We start from the raw sequence: 14,850 nt of genomic DNA, 5'->3' as shown, positions 1-14,850 counted from the left end.
AATTAAGAATTTCCTACTTGAGATTTGGGTATTGCTAATTTTTTTTCTTAGTATTGAACTTATTCCACATGAGGAAGGGTATCTTCTCTCTTAGAGAAAATATATTACCGGGCTTCTCCAAAAAGCCAAAATGGATGGAGCACACCTGATTTCTACACTAATTGCTATAAACAACTCTACAACTTCATCCTCTCCTGCTCTGTCTGATCCACAGATTTATTGAAGTATTGTTAGAGTCTTACAATATGTCACTATCACATGCCTTGATATTATTTTTGTAGTAAATCGTGCTTGTCAATTCATGCATCCTCCAACTGAACAATATTAGAATAATGTAAAAAAATACTTCGCTATCTCAAATGTACTATTCTACATAGTTTTCTTTTATATCACCAATCATCTTGAGATTTACATACCTATAGTGATGCGGATTGGGTAAGCTCTCCTGAAGATAGAAGCTCTAATAGTAAATATATAATAGTCAATTATGCATTTAATTGACTTTCTGAGAAACCCTAGTCTAACTAGTCTAGGATGTGGCGAGGAAGCTTCGGTTAGTTCTGTTGGTGCAGGAAGCATCCGACGATCGAACCTAAGTTTTGATAATGGCAAAGGGATTCAAAGTTAAGATTCTCTGTTATCTAACATGTTGAATGAGTGTTTCAGGAAAGTCCTAACTGCGGTTAGGCAGGTGAAAATCCTAGGGGGTGGTAACCCTAGGTCCTAGGGGGTGATAACCCTAGGTGGAGAAAAGTCCTAGCTGCGGTTAGGCAAAGGGAAAACCCTAGGGGGTGGTAACCCTAGGTCATAGGGGGTGGTAACCCTATGCGGAAAGTCTTGGCAGGTCGATGTCTTCAGGCAAAAGTCCTAGGGGGTGGTAACCCTAGGTGGAAAGTCCTGGTGTCGCGAACCAGGTGAAAAACTGGACTAGCCGGGGAAGCGGATGTCCAGCAGAAAGTCCGGAAGCATCGAGTGCTGAGCAAAAGTCCAGTCGATCTGGAGGATCGACTGGCAACAGGTAAATCTCCTGAGTGGAGTAGGTGAGGTCCCTGTAGAGGGAACAGTAGGCGTCGGGTCGACCTAGGGTTTCCGGATGGAAATCCGAAGTCAGACTCGGACAGTCCGGAGACTGTCTATACTTCTTTTATAATGTTTATTGTGCTAACTTTGTGTTGCAGGATAGTGTTTGGGACTAACGCATCTTGCAGGATCAAAGGAGCAACCTAAAGCCTCGGATGAACACTGTCCGAGGCGCCTCCATGGAGCATGGAGGTGCCTCGGGTGCAAAGGCTGAGCTGGCTGCGAAGCACCATTGGAGGCGCCTTGGAGAAGGCAGAAGGCGCCTTGAGAGGGATATAAGGCGCCTTGAATGGATGAAATTCGACCAGGTCAGTTTTGATCCACGCGGAAGACCAGGCAGCATGGAGGCGCCTTGAACTGCTCTCAAGGCGCCTTGAACACCCTTTATAAGTGGTTTCCACCATAACTTCAACCCAACGAATTCCAAGTGATCTTTCATCAACGTGCTGCTCCAAAAGACGTTCCGAAGTGCTGCTGCAAGTGCCCGACAACCCGAAGCTTCAGATTTAGCATTTCTTGTTGTCGGTATAATACTTATAGCTTTTTGTACTCATAATTGTAATCTTTTAACGAGCTTATAGTTGTTGCCCACGGAAAGCGATCAAGGATCGCGGGCCTTCGAGTAGGAGTCGTCTTAGGCTCCGAACGAAGTAAAATCGACCAGTGTCTTTGTGTTGTTTCTCTTATCTATTCCGCTGCGTGTTTTACAACTCTGATAGTCTTACGATTCCGCTAATCGAACAAAATAGCCACGAGCGCTATTCACCCCCCCTCTAGCGTTTCTCGATCCAACAATTGGTATCAGAGCGGGGTCGCTTTGAACTGGTGCAACCACCATTCAAGCCTTTCGTTTTTTTCCCTCTAAAACTGTTTTTGAAAAATTAATTTTCATCGTTTCACCATTGGTTGGAATTAGCGAAATATTGCATTTTCAAAAATTTGTGGTAATATTTTTTTAATATTATTTTAATAATATTTTATTATTTTTTTCGAAATTCCTGAATTACTATCTTTATTTCTCTCCTGCACTACTAATCCAAGACTAAGTCTTGGAACAAGTTTTATTGTGTTTATTTTGCGAGATTGTCTTTCTAAAATGGCCCATCAAGAAGGCTACAACACTGCTCGCCCACCGCTCTTCTCCGGAGATGATTTCGGAGATTGGAAGGGTCGGATGGAGGCGTATCTTCAGACTCACTTTGAAGTCTGGATGATCGTCAAAACCGGGCTTCAACTGCCAACTGACGGCGCCGGCAAGCCACTATCGTACGAGAACTGGGACGCGAACCTTATCAAAAAGGTAGAAGCAAACGCAAAAGCAACGTATACACTTCAGTGTGGTTTAACGAATAAGGAGCTAAATCGCGTCGGCCCATTCTCAAGCGCCAAGGAGCTGTGGGAGAATCTGATTGAGCTACACGAAGGTATTCCTGATACGAAAATAGGTAAGCATGTTTTAATAAACAAATTATTTGAGCAGACTAATGCTATTCCGGCCGAGGAAGGTGTTGCGTTATTTGCAGGAACAAGCAAGACGAAGAAAGCACTGAAGGCAACTTGGTCCGAGTCATCAGATGAATCCGAATCGGACGAAGAAGAGCAAGCGAGCCTTCTCGCTCTACCAGTACTAGCACATGTTGTTGAAACCGAGTCCGAGTTCGAGCCCGATTCAGAAACCGAGAGCAAATCAGACACCGAGTCCGAGCGAAGCCACGGATCCGTATCCGTTTCTGAAGGACCCAAAACCACTGTAAGTGCTCTAATTTCCAGTATTACCTTAGATGATTCAGAAAATTTAATTCCTTACTTATTAAAGAAGTTGGCTAAATCCAACGTCCGGGTTAAGTCGCTCCAAAAGGAGGTAACAAGCGATCGACTTGAGTGCTTTAACTGAGCCAGTTCAAATTGGAAGTTCGACTCAAGTCCAACAACTTGAGGAAGAAAATTCTAATTTGAAAACTCAGATTAAAGAACTTAAAGACACGTTGGAACGGTTCACCTTGGGTTCCAAGAATTTGGATCTAATTCTTGGAAAATAGCGAGCCATTTACAACAAATCCGGACTTGGATTTAAGACCAAAACAAAATATAAATCATATCTATCTCTAGTTAATAGAAACAATAGAAACATAATTCAAGCATGGGTCCCCAAGTCCAAATTGATTAATCAAGTTGGATTTGGTCAATATTGGATCCCAAAGAATCAAATATACTACCTCGATAGGCCATATCGAGGCTATGATCCAGGGAGAGTTAACAGAAAAACTATTAAAATTAAATGAAATTAAATTCATAATTCAAAATTCAAAATTCAAAATCAAATTAATAATTCAAATTCAAATTAAATTAAAATCCAAAGGAAGACTCCAGAATAGCTGGCACCTCCGAACTTAATCTACCCGAAATGGGTAAACAAGAGTAGACTACCCGGCAGGGTAGTTAAGGTTAGATTAAAACGGGTTAGGTTTAACTTGACCCACAGTACTGGTGAAGTTTTTGGATGATAGTACGTTAGGGAAGCTTGGGCATCGCATGTCTAGGAAGATATGGCTTCGACCTGGTGCATTTGGCCAAGTGGAACTGACCGAAGCTACCCTTAAATGGATCCTAACTAGTTAGACCAAGGTTTAGTATTAAGTTCAATGGGTAGGACTATTTGGAAAACCTCGAAGGCATGGTTACTTTAATGAGTTCCTTGTGACTCACCATAGCCCAAAAGTTTATCCAAAGAATGCTTACTTGTTGAACCCAAAGCTAAACCTGAATCTAACACAAAGTTAAACCAAACCCTTAAATTGAACCTCAATTCATCTCACAACAATTATAGGATTACCTAATTGAAAACTTAGATCGGGTGAGATGACTAAGAAACCTAATATCTTTTCAAAATCTTTTTCAAAATTATTCAAAATTATTTAAAAATCTTTTCAAAATCTTTTTCAAAATTATTCAAAATCATTTAAAAATATTTCAAAATCTTTTCAAAATCAATTTCAAAATTATTTCAAAATCTTTTCAAAATTAATTTCAAAATCATTTAAAAATCAATTCAAAATCAATTTCAAAATTTTAAAAATCTTTTCAAAATCAATTTCAAAATTTTAAAAAACTTTTCAAAATCAAGTTCAAAATTATTTTAAAAATCTTTTCAAAATAAATTTCAAAATAATTTTAAAAATCTTTTCAAAATCAATTTCAAAATTATTTTAAAAATCTTTTAAAAATCAATTTCAAAATTATCTTAAAAATCTTTTAAAAATCAATTTCAAAATTATTTTAAAAATCTTTTCAAAATCAATTTCAAAATTATTTAAAAATATTTTCAAAATCAATTTCAAAATTATTTTAAAAATCTTTTAAAAATCAATTTCAAAATTATCTTAAAAATCTTTTAAAAATAAATTTCAAAATTATTTTAAAAATCTTTTCAAAATCAATTTCAAAATTTTAAAAATCTTTTAAAAATCAATTTCAAAATTATTTTAAAAATATTTTCAAAATCAATTTCAAAATTATTTTAAAAATCTTTTAAAAATCATTTAAAAATCTTTCAAAATCTTTTTCAAAATTATTTAAAAAGTCTTTTTCAAAATTATTTCAAAATCTTTTCAAAATCAATTTCAAAATTATTTAAAAATCTTTTCAAAATCAATTTCAAAATTATTTTAAAAATCTTTTCAAAATCAATTTCAAAATTATTTAAAAATCTTTTCAAAATTAATTTCAAAATTATTTAAGAATCTTTTCAAAATTAATTTCAAAATTATTTAAAAATCTTTTCAAAATCAATTTCAAAATTTTAAGAATCTTTTCAAAATTAATTTCAAAATTATTTAAAAATCTTTTCAAAATCAATTTCAAAATTATTTTAAAAATCTTTTCAAAATCAATTTGAAAATTATTTTAAAAATCTTTTCAAAATCAATTTCAAAATTATTTTAAAAAACTTTTCAAAATCAATTTCAAAATTATTTTAAGAATCTTTTCAAAATTAATTTCAAAATTATTTTAAAATCTTTTCAAAATCAATTTCAAAATTATTTTAAAAATCTTTTCAAAATCAATTTCAAAATTATTTGAAAAATACTTGAAAAACTTATTTCAAAATCATTTGAAAAATATTTGAAAAAACTTATTTTAAAAAATATTTGAAAAAACTTATTTCAAAATCCTTTAAAAAATATTTTAAAAAACTTATTTCAAAATCCTTGGAAAAATATTTGAAAAAACTTATTTCAAAATCCTTTGAAAAAACTTATTCAAAAATCTTTCAATAAAACTTATTCAAAAATCTTTCAAAAAAACTTATTCAAAAACCTTTGAAAAATCGTTGAAAAACTAATTTCAAAATCCTTTGAAAAATACTTGAAAAACTAACTTGAAAATCTGGCTCCCCTAAATTTACTAGACTTACAAGAATATGGAATTAGCCCCAAAGGAAATGGAGATTTGAAGTTTGAGCATGCTCATACATTAGGGCTCTAATACTTGAATAAAACAATCTGGATAACTTAAAATCTATTTAACCTCATGCTTGGACTTAAAGACCAACTAAAATAAATAACCTAAATTAAACATTTAGCTATTCCCTCTTCATCCTAAAAATTAACAAGATCTTACTCCTATTTTTCAAAATTAAGCCTTTAAGCTAAGTACCTTTTTAAACTGAACCTACATTCTCAAAATTCATTGTTTGCAAAAGGCTTAGCTAAAGTGACTCATATAGCAACCTTCAAACTTTCTCAAACTTAGCCACCTTATAAATTTTAACTCTAAATGCTAAAATACTTTTCTAAGTTAAAAGTATTAAAAAGCATATTTCTTTACTTGCAAAATTTAACTCATGGCTTTCAAAAGACTTTTGCTAAGTAAATTGAGACTTTAAATTTGTTTACAAACAACTTGGCTCCAAAATTAAAAAAAAAAAAAAAAAAAAAATTAGCCAAGTTTTTCTAACTTTAGTTAGGTATGTCTTTCTAAAAACAACTATGTCTCAAAAGTGGCTAAAGACATCATTCGAAATAATCCATATATTAACCTTTTAAACTTATGTAAAATACCATAAAATTAAATAATAATTATTATTGGACGAAAAATCTTATTGGATTTTACCGAAATTTTTAGAAATTTTTCGGGATTTAAACGGAGTCCGTATGACCCGTTTTGAGGGGATGGATTTGGGGTACAGTGAAAGCCTGTTTGGAATTCCCATTTAAGTGGGAGTTGATTTGGGAATGGACTTAGGATTTAATTAATCTAACCTAGGTTTTATTTCTTCTAATTTCTTTTCCTTTTCTCCTCCCCGAATTCGCCCGAACTCTTCCCCTTTCCCCGATTTCCTCTCCCGATCTCCTCCTTCTCCTCACATTTCGCCCGAGACCCCCTTCCTTCTCCGGCGATTCCTCCTCGCCCGATCGCCAGCCACCGCGAGTTCACCTCCAGCAGCGACCTATCCTCTGCGTGCCTCTCTCTTGGCTGTCGATCCTCTCCTCCCTCTCCCTCGCGATTCCTCCCCTAACTCGCGACGCCGACCCTGTGCTGCTTCGACTCGCCCGATCGCCGACCGCGCCTCCTCATGTCACCGCCCTATGCCGTGCCATAGCTGCAGTCGCCGGTGAAGCCCAGTGTCATGATTATTCGAGGGTCGGCTTATCATATCTCCCTCCCGAATTATTGATGTTGTGCCCTAGCTTTGGGCAGCGCCACCATCACCCTTCACCTCGAACCCTAGCTTCCCTTTTCTTGATCCGTTTCCATTATGAGTGTGAGCTGGTTGCCACCAATTGTCTCTGATCATTGGGACATTTGATCCGAGCCAATCCATAGCTTGATGAGGAGTTTCTAGGCCACAAGGTATGGTTGAATTTGAGTTAACAGAGGTTGGTTTTTCCATTCCTTGTATTAGGATGAGGAGATTTGTTGATTCTTGATTGGTCTTTGTAGCTTTGGCCATCATTGTTCGCTGGAAAACCATGGTTCCGGCCATTCCTGTTCCGACAGTGACCTCTCCGGCCATGAGTGGATGGAGGAGCAATCCAATTTGGATAAGTTGTGCTATGGATTGATTACATTACGTATTGGGTTAGATTTGGGTATTTGATCTTGATGTAGTGTTGATTAGGGGTTAAGGTTGGTGGTAGTGGCTACATTTGGTCTCGGAAGCAAGCGTATCTTCAGCGGTGGATCACCACTTGATCTTCCGGGTTTAGGTAGGTTTTGAAGATTAATTTCATTTCTATATTTGTTGGATTAGTGGAGTTGAGTTGTAGAAATTGATTTAAGGTGCGTTGGATTTATTGAGGACTTGTAGATTGTTATATGAATTGGAGGAGGGCATAATTTTGTTGATTGAGGATGGTTAGAGTTTATGGTTGATTGTGGTTTGATGATTTAGTTGATAGGTTGATTGGATGATTATTGTATTGGGAGATATTGTGATTTGTGGGGATGGATTAGAAATTATGATGAGATCTGATTAATGGAATGAATTTGGGTTGTGTGATTAAGGATTATTTGGAGGATTAATCAGATATCAGATTTGATTGGAGTAATCCTAATTGGGTTAGGGCTTTTATTTAGCTATTTAAATTCATATGAATTTAGCTAAATAAAATATATATATTGATTAATGCAGGACTTGGATTCGGGACGAGTGTCTCGACGCAGGATTACTTGACAGGATCTATCTTTTTAAAGGCGGGTATTTCTTCCTTGGCCTCTTTATAGTCTCTTTGAAACTTAGTGCATGGTTATTATTGGATGAATTAGGCTGCTTTATCTTATATCATGATCGGTTGCTGTTTTTCCTGCATGATACCTATGCTTGACCCTTGTGACGATCTATTTAATTCATATAGGCTACGTTTGGTTGGGTGTAATGTAATCTAGCTTGTAATGTAATCAAATTTGTAATGTAATGTAATGTAATCTTGATTACATTACTACGTTTGGAAATGTAATGTATGTAATATTTGATTACAAGGATGATTACATTCTTTTGTTTGGTATATATTATTTTTTATCAGGAATGTAATTTGTATTATTATAAAATGACAAAAATGTCCTACGACCTCTACTGACGGTCGCCGCACTTCTGCCGGAGCTTGCGGCAGCTACCGGCCGCCGCCGCCGACCGCCGACCATCGCCGCCGACCGTCGACCGCCGGCCGCCAACCGGCGGTCGGCGGCAGGCTGCGGGCGGTGGTTGGCGGCCGGCGGCGGTCGGCGGTCGGCCGGCGGTCCGCGGCCGGCGGTCGACGGTCGACGGTGGGGGGCGGGGGCCGACGGTGGACTAAGGGTATATTCGGTATTTAAATTTTGGTGGGACGGTGACCTCGTAATGTAATCGGATTACATAGCATTTGCTTTGTAATCTGGATTACAAAACTTCACTACATTTTGTAATCCAGATTACATTACATTACAAGTTTAAAAGTGAAACAAACAAAATAATCTGCGTTGTAATGTAATCAGGATTACATTACAAGGCAGATTACGCCCTACCAAACGCAGCCATACAGTCTCCACTCTTGATATCTACTCTGCTGTGATTATGCGTGTAGAGTATGTATTGTAGGGATTGTCGAGTGATTGGATTTACCATGCTGATTTTGCATATAATGTGGATTGTACGTAGCGTGGTATGGGTTTTAGGAGTCATCATGTTGACCGTACATTTGCATGTTGTAAGTACACACGAGTTTGGTTATGTACTTTTGGAGGAGTTGTGTTGATTGTATGTTTGTTGTTTATACACGTGTCTGATGTGTTTATTACTGGAGGATACATGTTGATTGTATTTATGTATATGTGTCTTGTGGGATTATTGGAGATTCTTAGTTGATTATACATGTGTAGTTGTGTACATGTGTTGGGTGGGATGTGTGGATTTATCACGAGGATTATACTCATGTTGAGGGGTATTTAGGTGCATTTAGAGTTGCATGGATGATGAAGTGTTCGTTTCATGATTATATATATATCATGTCATCATTCATTGCATGCTGACGACTATTGTCTCCCTTGTGGTGAGAGAGGCGTCGGTTGTTTATAGCTGCCCATTCGGCCACTGTTGGAGAGTGGTAGCTAGGAGTGGAGCTATGTCCTGTCGCGCTCATTCAGCCGCTCATTGTTCTGTCAGCCTCGACCACTCTGGAGTAGTGGGTCTTGAGGGTACAGTAATCAGAGGGTTTGAGTTATGAGTGGTCAGGGACCCTTAGCTATGTAGTTATATAACTACTTAGCTGACCGTCCGCTTCGGGCGCCTATAGCGCTGCATGTACTGGAGGCTAGTACGGTTTGTCACGGACCCAAGCCTCTCGGCCATACAGGGGTCGTGGTGTCTAGAGAGGTGGCGGGGGTGACCATGGAGCATGCATGCACATTTGCATTTGATGCGCGGTGCATCTTTGGAGATATATTTGCATACATGCCTAGTAGTTACTAGTTGCATGTGTTTGTGGTATGTTGCATTTGTTTGCGATATGATTGTTGCATATGGTTGTCATGTTGCATACATGTCATTTATTTTACATGTATATGCAGTCGTACTTATATTGCACAGGTGTCACGGGTATATCTGTTGCAGATCCGGTGAGTTTACTGATCATTGTACCATGTGTCGATTCCAGATTGGGTACGTATCTGTCATTATGTTAGTTGTGGTTTGTACAGCTTATGTCAGGTTATTATGTCAGGTATGTTCAGATGCATTGATTATGATAGTATGATCATGTTCTTATTCCCTACTGAGACTGTATACTTTTGATCTTCATGTTTTATTTGTAGACCGTGCACTGTCTTTTCTATTACCCGCTGAGTTACCTATACTCACCACCGCATGTATACATTTATGTTTTCAGGTAGCCTGTAGATGGTTGGTGTCGCTCGGGGTATCCTGTCTACCGGGTCCTACGTCACATCCGAAGACCGTGGTGGTTTTTCTTTTGTATATTTTTTTCTTATTTTTTGCGCTGTATTTGTGTATAGTCATGTGGCTATCTTATGGTTTTGGTGTTGTATTTTTGTTTAAGTCGTGCCGGCATGCATTGTATTTATTTGTGTTGTGTGGGCTTTCGTTTGTTTTTCTGCTGTGTTTTAGTACAGCCGTGTGGGTTGTTTTATATATAACTGCGTGGTTGTGATTGTTTCATTCCAGCCGAGTGGGCTGTTATTATAACTGCGTGGTTGTGTATATAAATATTCCAGCCGCATGTGGCTGATGTATATTTGCTTGTAGTGATACTTCATATTGTCACCGGTACAGGGGAGATGTTGTCAGATTTTTGTCTGACAGAGACTCCTTTGGGGGCGTGACAACTTAGGTGAAAAATATTCCGTTTAACTAAGTTTCACAAGCCTTCTTCTTCCTTCTCTCAAAAAGATTGTTTTTGCTTTTAACTGATTTTTGATATATGGCAAAGGGGGAGAGTAGAAGAAAATTCAAAGAATTAAAGAAAATTGAATTAAAGAAAATTGAAAGAAATTCAAATTTTAAAAAGTGAGCTTTTATTAAGAGGGAGTCTTTATATTAAGGGGGAGCTCTGCACTTAACTATCATTATGCTTGTATTTTCATGTTTATCTTTTAATGGCATTATTTTCTTAATTTTAAATTTTTGTTGCCATAATCAAAAAGGGGGAGATTGTTGGTGCAGGAAGCATCCGACGATCGAACCTAAGTTTTGATAATGGCAAAGGCATTCAAAGTTAAGATTCTCTGTTATCTAACATGTTGAATGAGTATTTCAGGAAAGTCCTAACTGCGGTTAGGTCCTAGGGGTGGTAACCCTAGGTCCTAGGGGTGGTAACCCTAGGTGGAGAAAAGTCCTATCTGTTAGGCAAAGGGAAAACCCTAGGGGTGGTAACCCTAGGTCATAGGGGTGGTAACCCTATGAAAGTCTTGGCGGTCGATGTCTTCAGCAAAAGTCCTAGGGGTGGTAACCCTAGGTGGAAAGTCCCGTGTCGCGAACGGTGAAAAACTGGACTAGCCGGGAAGCGGATGTCCAAGAGTCCGGAAGCATCGAGTGTTGAGAAGTCCAGTCGATCATCGACTGCAACATGTAAATCTCCTGAGTGGAGTAGGTGAGGACGCTTCCCCGTACAGTAGGCGTCGGGTCGACCTAGGGTTTCCGGATGGAAATCCGACGTCAGACCCTATACTTCTTTATAATGTTTATTGTGCTAACTTTGTGTTGCGGATAGTGTTTGACTAACCATTTTGCAGGATTAAAGGAGCAACCTAAAGCCTCGGATGAACCGAGGCGCCTCCATGGAGCTTGGAGGCGCCTCGGTGCAAGGTTGAAGGTAGCTGCGCAGCAGGCAGAAGGCGCCTTGGAAGGCGCCTTGAGAGGGATATAAGGCGCCTTGAATGGATGAAATTCGACCAGGTCAGTTTTGATCCACGCGGAAGACCAGGCAGCATGGAGGCGCCTTGAACTGCTCTCAAGGCGCCTTGAACACCCTTTATAAGGGGGTTTCGACCAGCACTTCAACCCAACGAATTCCAAGTGATCTTTCATCAACGTGCTGCTCCAAAAGACGTTCCGAAGTGCTGCTACAAGTGCCCGACAACCCGAAGCTTCAGATTTAGCATTTCTTGTTGTCGGTATAATACTTATAGCTTTTTGTACTCATAATTGTAATCTTTTAACGAGCATATAGTTGTTGCCCACGGAAAGCGATCAAGGATCGCGGGCCTTCGAGTAAGAGTCGCCTTAGGCTCCGAACGAAGTAAAATCGACCTGTGTCTTTGTGTTGTTTCTCTTATCTATTCCGCTGCGTGTTTTACAACTCCGATAGTCTTACGATTCCGCTAATCGAACAAATAGCCACGAGCGCTATTCACCCCCCCCCCCCCTCTAGCGCTTCTCGATCCAACAAGTTCTACTTAGCTAAGCATATGAAGAAGGGTACGTCTTATCCAACTTGACTCCCTAGACCAAGTTTTCGTATCGTACTATCATCTTGCCCCCACCCTGGTACTATGGTTGGACAAGAGTCAAATTTTCTTTATAGTCTAACCCTAGTTATCCAACTAGGTAGGCTATTATTTTGGATGTGCCAACTAATTTGGGGTCTCCCCTTGAATTGTTGAACTAAGGTTTTGTTTTAGATTTATGTCAATTTATTTTGTAGTTGTAGTAGACTTAATTATATTTAAGTTTGGTTTAGATTTAAATTTATAGCTTAAGTTTGCACTTGATTTGTTAGAGTGTAAGTTGAATTTGAGTTTGTAGTTGATTTCTAGATCTAAGTTATTAGGTTTATCTTGTTTATTTTTAGGTAATGAATTCCATTTTTGGGTATATAGTATTGCTTTGGTCCTACTTGCTTGGTTAGACAAGCTTTTAGAACCTAAGCTTTGGTTTGATTTTTATTTTGACTTATTAGTCAGATAAAAGTTTTGTTTGTTAAGCTGGACTTGTATCTGAGTCCAAATTTGTTGTACACAGCTTGTTGGGATCCAAGTATCATATCTAGGTATTTGGATCTAGTTGTGAATTTTTCTAGTAAGTCTTTTAGATTAATTACTTTTATTTTTAGGTTGGTGTTTTCTTCCTCAAGGTTTTATACTTGAGTTGGGTTAGTGTTTTCTATGTAAGAATTAACTGTTCCTTAAGGTATTGATTTCCCTCAAGGAGCGTTTCATTTTATTTTTCAAATTTAATTAATTTTTTATTAAGACATGTAATAATTTTAAAAAAATTTACAGTTAAGAGAGTCTGTACCTCATTAGAGCCTTCGAAAATGAGTACGGACTCATGGCTTGATTCGTATTCGAACTCATCTTCTTCGTCTAAGTCACTTTTTGACTCGGGTCTGATTGCCATGAGCGTGAAGTAGCTTGCTTACTTTCGATCTTTGGTGTCTGATTCTTCTAGGGAGGATTCATCCCAAGTGGCTTGGATTTTCTTCTTTCTCTTCATCTTCTTGGATTTGTCCTCATTTCAATTCGGACATTCGTGCTTGAAATGACCCTTCTTGTTGCATACGAAGCACGTGATCTTCTCCTTTGCATCGTTGGATGTTGATTTGATCACCTTTTGTAAGTCCTTTATGAAGTTGTTCTTCCTTCTAATGAACATTTTTCTAACTATATTTACTAGTTATTTTTCTTCGCCTATTTCTGAGTCAGATTCATTTTATGACTCAGGCTTGACTCAAATTCTAGTCCTTGTTTCCTTTGATGAACATGTAAGAAAAGTCATACCTTTCTCAACCTGTTTTGAGTTAGTTTATTCATGGAGTTCAAGTTCACAAAATAACTCATCTAATTTTAATTTGTTTAAATTCCTCAAAACTTTATAAGCATCTACTATAGATGCCCACAGTGCATTTTGACAAAAGAGTTCAAGCATATATTATTACATCCCTATTCTCCAGTTAGTGGTCGATTAGGTGGAGTCCTTTCAAAATATCTTTGATTCTTGCATGTAGTTGAGTTGCTATTTCTCAATCCTAAATTTAATATTAAATAGATTATTTAATAATAAATCATGCTTGTTACCTTTGCATCACTTGTAACTTCATGTAGCTTGATCAGTTTTTCCCATAGTTCCTTGGTGTTATCGAACAGTTTGACCCAATTAAGTGTAGGTCCCTTTGGAAGCCGGCAAGAGGGAAGGGGTGAATTGCCCTACAAAAATTAAATCAAAAACCCTTCTCGGATATTCAACTAATTTAAAAGACACTTGTAATAATAAAACCAAGAGACTAAAGGAAAAGAGCAGACACAAGAGATTTACTTGGTTTGCAATCAGGGGATTGCTAATCCAAGGAAAGTAAGCACACTATCTGTTTATCTCCTTCGGGCGGAGTAGCCTCTTTACAGCGTTGTCAGCACAAATAAAAGAAACAGAATTGAAAGCACAGAGAAAATTGATTACAAGTGAGATGAATGATCTGTGCAAACCAGTGCTATATTTATAGCACTGGTCGGGGCGCCCTGGGGGGATAAAACTTTATCCCCCAACGTTCAGATCGAGTTTGACTCGATCTGGTCAACAACTTCGGTCCGGGCGCCCCGGAGGGTTCCGGGCGCCCTAGACCCCAAAAGTCAACTCCAGTTGACTTTTTCCATCCGATCGCTCTGCTTCGGTTCAGCTCGTCTCGGTCTGGGTCTTCAACTCCTACTCCGCTAGCTTGGGTGATCTCGGCCATCCGGAATAGGGCTCACCCGAACCCAAGTTCCGGCCTTCTCCTCGAGCAGCCTTCCTTCCCGATTTCTCGTCCCTCGAACGCCGTATACGTTCTTCTCGTCTACCGGTGTACTCTTCCGCGGTCACCTCGTCCCTCGGACGCACCGAACCCGTCGGCTCTCTCCCGTGCCATCCTTCTTGCTAGCCGCGTCTTCCGCTCGACTTCTTGTGTTCCTAAGCTCCTGCACACTTAGACACAAGGGTTAAACAAACGCAGGACCTAACTTAGCTTGTTTGATCACATCAAAACACCTTGGGGTTCCAACAATCTCCCCCTTTTTGATGTGAGCAACCCAAGTTAAGTTAGGGTAAACATATGCAATAAAAACAATTTATATTCAAATAAATCCAAATATTTTTCAATTGAAAAATTATATTACCTCCCCCTAGACTTAGCATACTTCCCCCCCTTTGATCACATAAAAATTGGGGTTATAAACAAGTCTAAGGTAAATTTTTTTAAAAAAATTTAGAATGTCTAAGTAAAGACACTCCTCATAATTTTTCTTTCGAAAAAAATTTAAGTAAAACATTTTTCAGAAAAATTTAAGTAAAATTCTTAGTAATTTTTT

The sequence above is a fragment of the Zingiber officinale genome, chromosome 9B, assembly GCF_018446385.1.
Source record: "Zingiber officinale cultivar Zhangliang chromosome 9B, Zo_v1.1, whole genome shotgun sequence".
NCBI classification, from domain to species: Eukaryota; Viridiplantae; Streptophyta; class Magnoliopsida; order Zingiberales; family Zingiberaceae; genus Zingiber; species Zingiber officinale.
The sequence above is the reverse complement of the archived record's forward strand: the minus strand, read 5'-3'. Positions refer to the sequence as shown.